This window comes from Mus caroli, chromosome 2, assembly GCF_900094665.2.
Source record: "Mus caroli chromosome 2, CAROLI_EIJ_v1.1, whole genome shotgun sequence".
Classification (NCBI taxonomy): domain Eukaryota; kingdom Metazoa; phylum Chordata; class Mammalia; order Rodentia; family Muridae; genus Mus; species Mus caroli.
In genome coordinates this window covers 70,603,945-70,616,891 of record NC_034571.1, presented here as the reverse complement: position 1 = coordinate 70,616,891, position 12,947 = coordinate 70,603,945, and the positions used below count along the sequence as shown (strand labels likewise).

The 12,947-nt window shown below is 45.3% G+C and overlaps 1 long non-coding RNA gene across 1 annotated transcript in view; it reads left to right on the top strand.

Annotated features, from left to right (window-relative positions):
- The window catches only part of LOC110290317, a 9,813-nt gene extending 5,440 nt beyond the window's left edge, over positions 1–4,373 (top strand). The window contains exons 3-6 of the long non-coding RNA XR_002377417.2: positions 1,347–1,428; positions 1,653–1,901; positions 3,129–3,212; positions 4,313–4,373. This is a non-coding gene — a long non-coding RNA (uncharacterized LOC110290317). The remainder of the gene's footprint in view (positions 1–1,346; positions 1,429–1,652; positions 1,902–3,128; positions 3,213–4,312) is intronic.
- The last annotated feature ends 8,574 nt before the right edge of the window (positions 4,374–12,947 follow it).

The following is a 12,947-nucleotide window of genomic DNA, read 5'->3' as shown; positions in this document are numbered from 1 at the left end:
GGATAGCATTGGAAATGTAATTGAGGAAAATATGTAATAAAAATATAAAAAAAAACAACAATAAAACAAAGCATAGAAAACACTTCATTGTGGAAGCTGTAGTGTGTCACAGTATGTCGCACAGTATATCCCTCTGTCTGCACATCTTCACTTGCACATCTTCACGAGCTGGTTAGCCCACCGGCTCTCCCTTATCTGTACAGCCAGAGCAAGCGCTCCAGCACTGTTCTAGCTAGGCTCACCAGTGCCTCCTCCACCAGGGCCAGCTGCCCAGGTGGAGTGCAGGGTCTCTTTCCAGTTAGGGGCAGGGACAGCTCTCCCACTCTCATGACCTCGTGCCAGCTCTCCTGACCACTGCAGGTGGCAAGCAAGGGGTGAGGGAAGGAGGACATCACCCCCTCACCCACTCTACCTCAGAGCAGACAAGTGGTGGGGCCAGCTCTCCTGCACTCATACCCCCAGGCTGACTCACCCATCCCCTGGGCCAGGTGAGAACTGCTGCAGGTGTGAGGTGGGGTCAGCTCTCCAAAGGGCTGCAATGAGTGAGGGTGGGGCTAGTTTTACGTAGCCCCTGGTCATCCACATGATCCCAGGGGGGCTGCCCAGACCAGGGGCGTCCCCATAGTCTCTAGTGGTAATACGAGCCTATCAATACCAACCCCTCCCTGCATAGCCACAGACGCAGACATGGCCCTCAGCAACAGCACTGGCAGGGACTTCATCATGACCTCAAGCAGTGGGACTGGCTATTCACAACAGGCTATTCCACCCTCAAGTCTTCAGTTCCATCGCCCTTCACAAGACTCAAACTGTTCTCTCTCTCTCTCTCTCTCACACACACACAAACACACACACACACACACACACACACATATATCTGTCCACAACTCACTTACACACTAGTGGTTCCTGCTGCAGACAGGTCTATGAGTGACCCTCTCTGTCCATACAGTGTGGTAGTAAGTACGTCTCTGGGTGCCTCCAGCCCACACACGTGACATAGCAGATGATGGGTTTGTGTCTGTCTTCAGCCTCCCACAGTGCATAGAATGATGGCATGTGTGTCTACAGCCCACCTGAGCCTTGCACTGGCAGGTAAGTGTCTCTGGGCATCTTTGCCCACCAGCACAGTGTGGCCTGGCAGTCCGAAGGTCTCTGGATGTCTTCCTCCTGCTGCGTTGCTGGGCATGGTGGCAGGTGGAACTCTGGGTGTCTCCAGCCCGCCCATGCTGTGCTGCAGAAGGCAGGTCTCTGGACCTCTTTCCCAGCCTGCACCCTGTGTTGTGTTGGTCAGCAGGGCTCCGGATGCCTCCTGACTTTCCTTTTAACCTTCTCTAATGCCATAGGCACAGCCTGAGGACCTGTGAGGACCTCCTTGTCACTGACTACGCCACAGCAGCCAGGTGTCCCAAGCCCAAGGCAAGACAGGTGGGGACCATGTTTTAAAGACACGAGAAATCTTTTTATGTTATTGTTTGTCTGTTTGTTTTGAGACAGAGCTTCTTTGTGTGGCCCTGACTATCCTGGAACTCACTCTGTAGACCAGGCAGGCCTTGATTGAACTCACAGAGAACCATTTGCCTTTGCCTCCTGAGTGCTGGGATTAAAGGTATGCACCAACACATATTCTATTTTCTCTCCCTTGACTACAGAAGTCCTGCAGCAAACAGCAGCAAAAGGAAAAACTCATCATGAGAAATCATGAATGTCTCTACATTTTCATGATTTAGCCTGCTTTGTGTTTAGCAAAGATGGCCTGGAATGTATAGAGGAATCAGCGATTGTCTGCAGGCTTACCAAATCAACGTGTGTTTTTTACCTATATACATAGCTATACACACTTGGTGGATGAAGCAAGGCTCCAGAAGCTCCAACAACATACATACCCATACTTAAATTTGGTGAGTGGGGCAAAGCTCCAGTAACTTTATTTTCGCTTCCACGGCTCACGTATCCCAGCAAAGTCTTCAAGCAGTACAAAAAAAATCACAGTGTGGTCACATTCTATTTTTCTTCTAGTAAAAGATTATTTAAAAAAAAAACAAAAACCTAATATATTCCCTAGTACCTTTTACACGAGTGAATGTTTTACGTAATACAGATACAGGACACATTATTCCCAAGAACCCATGTATGTTTGTAACAAAGCTTAAGCAACCAAGAGAATGTTCTCAGCCAGTTGCTCTCACTGCAATTTGTGGTTACAAAAAAAAAAAAAAAGGATCGATTATCTTATTATTTATTTTTAAAAGTAATCTCATAAAAGATCAAGAGAATCACAAATCTAAACTTTTATATAAAAAATTATTTCTATTGTGAATCCTCAGTGTGCACATCTGCTCATCAATAATTTTTTATTAATTATACCAGGAAGCCAAGGGCACAAATAGGCACAAGACATTAATCATTGCCTTGATTGTCAGCCCCGCTTTTGCAAGAGAGGTCCGTCATCTAGTGCTGGTCAGGCTGCCGTTGTTCTTGTTCCTTGACCTTAAAACATCCCCAGCTAAATAATTAAGAGTGTGCCTTTCTGGACTTCAAATTGTTCCCTAAGAGTTTCTACATGGAAGCCACACCGAGGCACACCATCACGATTGGGCTAAATGGTGGGCCACATTCCTTGAGTTCTAAAGCCAGTCCCTGTTCCTCTCACTTGGGCCTTGACATCAGGGTGTAACTCACTTCTAGAACACATTCTTCCCATTTACAATCAGAATTTCTGAACAATAACTACTTAAACAGCATTCTCAATATATTCTTAGATTGGCTGCATCGACAAACAGTCAAGTTCCCCAAATCTACTAAGTCTACTAGTGTTCCCCTGCTCTCAAGTACAAACCCGAAAGCCTTCTGTGTGTGCTTTGGCTTCTGCTCTATTCCAGCCTCCCCGTTCCTGCTCAGTCTAGCCTTCCCCCGACCCTGTGGTTTCAATCACTCTGCACACCCCTGCTGGAGTCCTCTTCCTAACACATCCTTTGTAATACTCTCAGGCAAGTCTAATTGCTCCAGACCTTGGCAATCTTTTTAAATCAAGATTATCCCCCAAGTACCTAAGTTATATATACACACCTAGCTTAACACTCACCGATTTCAGATAATTCCATTCCATTCCTTTGTCTTCCTTGTAGAGAGAGCTATCTCACAGTTCTTGGCTGCTGCACTGCCAGATTTTTACAAGAACACCCTTCAAATCCAAGATGGCAGGAATGCAGGTCAGTGGTCAGGTGCTTGTCTACCGTGGGCAAGGCTGTGTGTTCAAATCTCTAGCTCCACAGACAAATATAAAAACAATACTACCCAATTATGACTATTTCAAGTATGTTACAGAGTTCTCTATACTATGCCAGTAAGGGGGAGATAATTATTCATTTTTCCTATCAGTCACTCATCAGACATTTTGACAATATCTCCCCATGCCAGGTACTATACCAAGGAACGAATACAAAGAGATGCGACCCTTGCTTTCAGGGTGCTTATGGGAACGTCAGACAAGTGCATTGCAAAGGGGAATGAATGTCCAGGGGTCCTCGAGACAACCCAAAGAGAAGCTTGGAATCTAACTGAATGTCAGGCAGATGGCAGTTAACAGGATAGGACAAGAGAGATGAAGTGTGGAAAGAGCTTTATTTCTAAGAAGGATTCTTAAACTTCTTTATATGCTGGAGGAACATGGCTAAATACATACGAAAGGTTAAGAATGAGGCCAGGGAGAGGGTGTTTGACAAAGCTAGATAGCTGCACCAGGCTGTGGTGGCGCACACCTTCGATCCCAATACTCAGGAGGCAGAGGCAGGCAGATCTCTGAGTTCGAGGCCAACCTGGTCTACAGAGTGAGTTCCAGTGCCGCCAGGGCCACAGAGAGAAACCCTGTCTCTGGAGGGGTGAGGGAGGAGCTAGTTGAGAAGGGAGGAGAGAGAATACAGATAGAGGTTAGGATCATGAGGTAAAATTAACCAGAGACAGAAGGCGACTTTGTGATCGCAAGAAAAAAGAAAGAGAGAAGAAAAATAAAATAACAGGAAGTTGTAGGTGGTGGGAAAGTTATTAGTAATAGCATTAAATTAATATTCCAGGCACTACCCTGAACAGTTTATATCAATGTTGGGACATATAGTTTCTTGCACAGCCTCTGAACTTAAATCCTTCTATACTCCCCTAAGTTTCTAGTGAAAAGCATTCAAATTAAACATATTTGTGTTTCAAAAGACATCAACAATTTGAACTTCTCAATTATAATATGTATATTTGTATCCATGTAATTAGACATGCATATAAATATATGTTTATATATATTTATTATCTTTTGAGACAGGGGTGTGGGAAGGAGTGTCCGAAGAATGAAGTATTCAGAACTGGAATAGAGAAAAGTAAGGGGCTAGTTAAAAGTTAATTTGAGAAAAAAAGGAAAGAGGAGGAAAAAGAAAAAAAAAAAAAAAGCTCATTTGAAAAGCCTGGAGAACAAGATGGAAGCCCTACCTGGCACTTTATGGATGGCTGGGAACCTGAGACTATATAGCCCAGGAACTTAGGGTTAAAAGAAAGTCAATGTTAAAATGACTCTGATGATATGCAGTACTCACAGATCAGTGTCTTGTTCAGCCGTCATCAAAGAAGCTTCCCCCTGCAGCAGATGAGAACAGATGCTGAGAGCCACAGCCAGACATTACAGAGAGAGTAAGAACACTCAGCCCTGTGTGGGATGTCACCATCAAATCCCTCCCTCCAGTCAGAGCTCGGAACCCTGAGGAAGAGGAGGCAGAAAGAGGATAAGAGCCAGAGGGACGGAGGACACCAGGAGAACAAGACTCTAAACCAACACGAGCAACGTACATCTGCACTCAGAGACTGAGCAGCAAGCACAGGACCTGCACTGGTCCATACTGGGTCCTCTGGGTTTATATTACGGCTTCCAGTTTAGTGCTTTTATGAGATTCCCGAGTGTGCAAATGAGTGGGTCTCTGATTCTTTTGTATCTTCTTGGGCTCTTTTCTTTCTGTTGGTTTGTCTTGTTCAACTTCAATGTGATGTGTTTTATCTTATTATATTTTATTTTGTTATAAGTTTTAAAATGAATGGATAAATGAATGAATGAAAACCTAACCACTAGGGTAAAGGTTAATAATTGAGCTGTCACTGATGCCTTCTGGGAGTGAGAAAATTAGTTTTCTCCAATAGAGTGACAGTAGGTTTGCTTTTCAACCACTCCAGGATGGGCCTCCTGTTCAGGAGAAGCTGACCAACATATAAAGGACCACATAGTTTTGTGTGTGTGAGTGAGAGAGAGAGAGAGAGTGTGTGTGTGTGTGAGTGTGTGTGTGTGAGAGTGTGTGTGTGTGTGTGTGTGAGAGAGAGAGAGTGTGTGTGTTCGCGTGCGTGCGCGCGTGTGTTTGTGTGTGTGTGTGTGTGTGTGTGTGTGTGTGTGTACCTCAGCTGCAGTCCTGTTTGAAGCTCTCCCTGGGACTGGCTTGAATACTGTGGTCACTAAGTAAATACTGCTTGAAGGGAAGCCAAGTTCAACAGAGTAGAGGATGGAGCTGTTCTGAGGTCTCTAGGGCTAGATAGCCACAGCACAAACTATGGAGTCCTCGGCTTCTATAACTTTGTTACAGAAAGACAGGGAACATGAATGCACAGGGGCTGCTGTTGTGGAGTAGGAACTTCGGGGCATACAAAATGAAATCAGGTGGGCTGGAGAGAAGCCTCAGAGGTTAAGAGCACTGGCTGCTCTTCCAGAGGACCTGGGCTCAATTCCCAGCACCCACATGGCAGCTCACAACTGTCTGTAACTCCTGTTCCAGGGGATCCAACACCCTCACATGGACATGCAGGCAAAACACCAATGCATGTAAAATAAGTGAACAAATAAATTTTCTTTCTTTCTTTCTTTCTTTCTTTCTTTCTTTCTTTCTTTCTTTCTTTCTTTCTCTCTTTCTTTCTTTCTTTCTTTCTTTCTTTTTTCAGTATAGAATAGAGTTTATTCAGGGCATGGGGAGGGGAGTTGAGGGTAGCAGAGGCAGAGAAAGGCAGAGAGGAGAGAGTAGAGAAGCAGAGGCTGGCCATAGCCACGTGGAGAGAGGGTGGAAGGGAATGGGGAGCAAGGGGGTAAAAGGCAAGAGAGAGGCAAGAGCATAAGAGCAAATAAATCATTTTTTAAAAGTGAACTGAGAGTCGGGAATTCTAGTGAGTGGTAGACTCTTGAGGATTCGGTGTCCACTCAGTTTCAAAGCAAGGAGACTATGAATGATGGAAAGTAAGCATGTACAACTGTGGGTCTGGTATAGTCATGGAAACCCAGGCCCCAGGAGTCTGCGTAGGTTTGAGGGTGTGGGGAGAGTGGCAAACAGAAAGGCCTCCAAAGAGGGAAGGCAGCAGAGCCCGCTTGGCTCGGTTTAGCGGAACCTGAGGCAAGGTCCGGAAGTGTACTCCCTTAAATGGGCTCCAGATTAGGAAGCAATTGCTTCAACTATGTTATTCATCCCAGCACCTGTTAGGGTCTGAAAGTAATTCTGTCTTTAAAGAAGTCCCCGGGCTGGTGAGATGGCTCAGTGGGTAAGAGCACCCGATTGCTCTTCTGAAGGTCCAGAGTTCAAATCCCAGCAACCACATGGTGGCTCACAACCATCCGTAACGAGATCTGGCACCCTCTTCTGGAGTGTCTGAGGACAGCTACAGTGTACTTACATATAATAAATAAATAAATCTTAAAAAAAAAAAAAAAAAAAAGAAGTCCCCAGTTTCCCAAATTCCCAATCCTTTAACTCGACCTCCTCAGATTGTTCTCCAGGCAGCCCAGCCTCTGGCTTCTTTTCTAGGCTGCTCAGTCTTCCATAACAAAGGAAATACATACAATTCTTCGACCTTTTGGTGAGTCATTTTCTCTCCACGTGGCAGCAGACGTGCAGAAGCTGCCCAGGAGACTTCCGGACTCTCCGCTTCTGCAAACGGTGGCCCCTTCACCGCATGAGTTCACTGGATCTGGGGTAGCAGGAGCAGGAAGCTGGAGCGCTGTCAATCAGAACTATTTCAAAAGGCGTGAGGGCAATGGTTGGGTCCTTGTCAGCTTCTTACCCCATTTCTATTTTTGAAAAGAAACTTATCAGCACACAATCAGAATAAACACAATCTGAGAGAGATATTTCAACAAAGAGCCTTTAGATAAACCATACTTGTCAAAAGGCAATTTTTCAACAAAGAGCCTTTAGATTCTCTTTAGTTCTCTTTTCTTATAACAGAAGGGCAAGTTACTTCTTGGAAGGCTCCCAGGGGCCTTGCAAAAGAACAATGGACAATGGTCTCCTAATTCCAGTAGTTAAAAAAAAAAAAAAAAAAGTTTCCGAGGTCTTGATCTTGGGGGATTTCAGGAAGTATTCCATAAAAGGAATTGGCACAGAAACACAAAACTTTCCCAGTGAGCACACAGTTGGGAAAACATTAAAAAAAAAAAAAATTAAATTGGAGGTTGGGCTTGGTGGCACAGGCCTTTAATCCCAGCCCTGGGGAGGCAGATCTCTTGTGAGTTCAAGGTCAGCCCAGTCCACATAGGAAGTTTCAGGACAGCCAGTGTTCCATAGAGAGACACTGTCTCAAACAAAACAAACAAACAAAAATGAAAAAGAAAATATTGAATTGGATTTATTTGGTTCACTTTGAGGGATAGACTAGGATTGTGCTGACAAGAACTCACAGACCCATTCCCTCCTTCTCTGGACAGAGTTTCCACTGAAGTGGTATAGGCTGCCTGCTTTGTTCAGAGCAGCCATCTTTGTCTTGATAAATAACATCACTCCGTTAAGCTGGAGATTCTGGAGACATAATTACCCCTTGGATAAGTTTCTCTGGTTAGGGTCAAAATAGTACCTGTGACACCTTATCCAACCTCCCAAAAGAATCATCTAGAACTACGCTGTCTAACATAGTATCCACTACCAATATGTGACTAGTAAATTAGTAGAAAATAATAAAATTTAAAATGTAGCTTCACAATTCTAGCACCGTATTTCTGGCCCTTCGGTTCTTGCTTCCCCACCCATCCCTTCCCTTCTCGTTGCTGGAGATAAAGCTTAAATCTTTTGTATATCTTGCTGCTTCTGTATATGGATGTTTTACCTGCATGCATGTCTGTGCACTGTGTTCACGCCTGGTTCCTTCAGAGGCCAAAGGAGGTCATCAGATCTCCTGGATTTGGAGCTACAGGCTGTTATGCACGCTGGGTACTGACTTAGCTCCTCTGCGAGCTACATAGGAGATTGTGTTTAAGCCCTCTGCATCTAAGGGAGCACTGCCTAGTGAGAGAGTCAAGCTCTGTGAACAAGAGAAAGGACCAAAAGGTTCGAGTCTAAGCTGATTTTATTAGGAAACCTGAAAGATCATGAACTTTGACTAAAACTAAAACTACTAATTAGTACTACTAATAATTTTTATGTGTATGAGTGTTTTGCCTGCACATATATCCGTGTACCACAGATGTGCCTGGTACCATTGGAGGACAGAAAAGGGCATCAAATGCCCTGAACCTTGAGTTACAGATGGCTGTGAGCCTCCATGAGGGTGCTGGGAATTGAGCCCAGGTCCTTTACAAACTCAGGAAGTGCTCTGAACCACTGAGCCATCTTTCCAGCCCCAAGATAATAACTTACTAAATAATAAGATAGCTAGACTCTGAATAAATTACTCACAGCTTGAAAATGCTTAGTACTGGCTTAAGGCAGTATCTTTAAAGAAAACCAAACATGACTGTTGATGATACCAAATCCCCAATCCCTTTTGGAATTAAAAAGGAGAGGCAGGGCCGGGCAGTAGTGGTGCACGCATTTAATCCCAGTACTTGGGGAGGCAGAGGCAGGTGGATTTCTGAGTTCGAGGCCAGCCTGGTCTTTAGAGTGAGTTCCAGGAAAGCCAAGGGGCTACACAGAGAAACCCTGTCTCAGAGAGGCAGGAAGGACACGGCAGTCAGTAGGCGACCCCTCCTTTCCCAGACCCTCCCCCAAGTTCCCTGTGCTTTCTTCTCCCATCTCATCTGTCTGCCAGTTTCCTTTTCTTCCATTTTTTTCTCTTCAAAGTACCCTTTCCTCTTGTCTCTCTCTTCCTGCTTGTTGCTGCTGATTGTACCAGATCAATGGCTCTTTGATTGCTTGATCTGAAACAGGGTCTTCATGTATAACTCACCCTGGTTTTGGACTTAAGATCCTTCTGCTTCAACCTCTTGAGTCCCAGGATTACAGCCTGTGTCCCTGTCTATCAGACAGCTTCAGAATACTAAGATCTTAGTATATAGGCTTTGAAGATTCTTTAGTGAGACTGTATGAAAACAGACTTTGATAACACATGCTACTATTGTTAATAAGAGCATTTACTTTTATTTAAAATTTATATTAGAACTTACTTTGAATTGTGATAAGCATCTTAGAAAAGAATGGTCCCATCCAATATCCATCTGGTTGGATTCTTAGTGTCACTGTGTGAAGTACAGGCTGGATTGCTTTCATTTTTATGATTAAAAAACAAACAGGCTTTGAGAGTTGGACATGCATCATCAGATAACAATGGCCAAGCCCCTGACCAACACTTAGGGGCTCTTGTCTAAGCAGTGTCCACTAAAAAAGGCCGACGCTCATGAGAGCTAACTGAAGGCGGCATGGTGCCCACAAGCGATTCTCCACCTACTTGGCAGAAGTGACTGAGGAGGCTTTCCCCGGTGCACCTGCATGGCTGATGCTCATACGCTTTCAGGTCACATTCTTGTGCTTGAAAAAAAAAAAAAAGAAAGTAAGAGCAGGATGGAGCCAGACACAAACATACACAGACTTTGCGACTCACTCCTAAGTGGAGCACTCATCTCCCCTCCACCTTTTTTAGAGACAAGGTTTATCTGTGTAGCCTTGGCTGTCCTGGAACTCACTCTGGAACTCTTTAGACCAGGCTGGCCTTGAACTCAGAGATCCACCTGCTTCTGCTGGGATTAAAAGCATGTGCCACCACTGCCCAGTGGATCAATAATTTTCTTGTACAAATGTGTAACTTTGAGGTTTCATTACACTATATTTGTGTTTCATTACACTGTGTGTGTGTGTGTGTGTGTGTGTGTGTGTGCGCGCGCGCGCGCGCGCGCGTGTAGGGGTAATTTGGTGGGAGAGAGTATTTACAGTAAAGTGTAACGACAATAACAGGTTAAAGGGAAGAGTGACATTAACATTGGTTGTCCCAGGCCTTGCTCAGATAGCTTGGCCTGGCTGTTGAACCCAGAATATTTTTTTGCTACAATTTAATTAAAGGCTGGATCCAGGACAGTTTGTGAAAGATAAAACAAAGGTGAGCTGATTTTGCAATTTCCCCAGGTGACTGCCACCTCCCTTGCTTCATCGTAAATCCTCCACAGAACTGCAATCCTCTCCCCATCCTGAGGGCTTCCTGCAATCTGCCCACTCCGGGCTCTGTAAAGCATCCCGGCTTTGTTCTGCTCTACTTGGGCCAAGTCAAGCTACTGTAATTACCCGGATTATATGTGCTGGGGCAGCCAGATGATCTTGTCTATGATTTATTGTCAGATAGGTGACTGGCATCTTCTCCCCTCTGTGTGTGCCAGCCAGTTACTTAAAGGTGGTAACTTCCCAGTGTCAGCATCTCAAAGCTGACATGTTGTGGGGTTGAGGGGGTAGGGGAAAGAAAGACGAATGAGATAGCCCACGTCCTGTCAGAGCTCCTGTGCTCTGGGCAGACGGACACGGGAGGGCTGCTGGACACTTTCCATTCAGCCCCGGGTGGGCATCTATGCCACTGACCCCACTTGGCGGGGGTGGTGGTGGACAAAGGCAGCCCCCGATACCAGGGGCCCCAGGGCGACACCCTCAGCCCTGGAGTTATGGGAGAGAGGGCAGAGGGAGAGAGGTTCCCACGCAGGTGAAGAGTCCTTAGTCCGGGCCTTTACTGGAACACAGGAAGGCCTCCATCGGGAGATTAGAAACAGCTCATTAGGAGAAAGCCTATCCCATCGTCCAAGCACTGCGAGCCTTGATGAACAGAGACTGTCTATGGTTTTAGAGCTTTATTGTAGAAAGGCAGGGGGAAAGAGAGAAGGTAAAAGAGAGAGAGAGAGGCTATGGCCAAGAGGAGAGAAGGGGGAAGAGGGAGAGAAAAGAAAGGCTAGAGCGAGAGGGAGAGAGAGAGAGAGAGGAGAGCATGAGGAGAGAGTGAGGTGGGGCCAAACAGCCCCTCTTATGGTGGGCTGTTATTTTACCTTTGCTAGGTAACTCAGAGGAGTCTAGCCTAAAGGTCAGAAGCCTGGGACATTGTCTGCGTGACTACTAGCCACATGCTTCTCTTGTGGGAGCTGTGGGGGCGGTAACTTCGACAGGAGCCTTGAGTCCAGGAGACATGAGGGAACGTCTACCGTCCCATGCAGGTGAATTATCGCTACCAGGTTCTACGGGGGTTCAGACCTCAGCTCGACCGGAGACCAGGACGTCTGTGTTTAGCCCATTGCCCTACAACATGTCTGGAACCTGACTTCTATATAAACGTGCTTCTCAGTTTACGCTCTTAATTCACTTCTTGGTAGCTGGGTTTTGAAGACCGAAGTGTGCATGGGAGGGTTTGAAGTTCCTTGTATCCTCAGTCAGGATGAATCTTGTCCTGCTGTGTGAGCACAGTTAGTCCTTTGCTTGTACCTCTAGGGGAACAACGATGATGAACCCCCGTGGCTGGCTGGCTGTCTCTGAGAATTTGTGAGCTTCTTCTCCAAGAGTCGGCAGGTCTAAACATTTCTTTCCTTAGTCTCCCATCTAGATCCTGGCTGGAGGACAAAGTGCTACCCACCATAGCAACTGATGTCTGTGCTAAAGTATATGTTTATACTTTTTAAAAAAGAAGGACCTCATTTGGCAGCCCAGGTTGAATTTTCTTTAAATTATATACAAAAAAGATTTCTTTCCTTTTATATTATGTGTATGAGTGTTTTGCCTGTGTCCATATGTCTGGTGCCCATGGAGGTCAGAAGAGGTTGCATTCCTTGGAACAAGAGTTACAGATGGTGTGAGCCGCCATGTGGGTTCTAGGAACTAAACCAGGTCCTCTTTGGAAGCAGCAAGTGTTCTAAGCCATTGAGCCATCTCACCGGTCTTCTTCTTTTTTAATTGTATTTTCTACTATTTAAAATAACTTGAAGATTCAGGTATATTTTGATCATATTCCTCCCCTTCCCAAGTCCTTCCAGACCCTCCTCCTCAACTTACTCACCCAACTTAAAGTTTCTTTCTCAACAAACAAAAGCACAATACAATAAAAAAAAAAACCCAAACAAAGAAAACAAATAAAACCACACCCCAAAAGAGAAACAAAAACAAACAAAATGTCACCAAACTGAGCCCAAATAAAAGTGTGTCTATGTATGTGCATGCATGTGTGTGTGCGCGCGTGTGTGTGTGTGTGTGTGTGTGTGTGTGTGTGTGTCTGTGTGTGTGTGTTAGACAAAGATGGCTGAGAGGCAGGCAGATTTCTGAGTTCGAGGCCAGCCTGGTCTACAGAGTGAGTTCCAGGACAGCCAGGGCTATACAGAGAAACCCTGTCTCAAAAAAAAAAAAAAAAAAAATGGCTGAAATCTTGAAATTCTCAGCTGACTTTGGGCTTGGTTCAGAGTGTGAGAAAGGATTCTGGAGTGAAGGAAAGGCGATTATAACTACAAGTGAACTAATGTTGAACCTGGTGTGCTGGCACAGACATGTGACCTTGGAACTTGGGAGGTAAAGCAGGAAGATGAGGAGTTCAAGGCCCAGTCTTAAAAAGAGAAATAAATTAAAAGGAAAAAGCAAGAAAAAACAAAACCAGCCAGGCATGGTGGTTCGCGCCTTTAATCCTAGCACTCGGGAGGCAGAGGCAGGCGGATTTCTGAGTTCGAGGCCAGCCTGGTCTACAAAGTGAGTGCCAGGACAGCCAGGGCTACACAGAGAAACCCT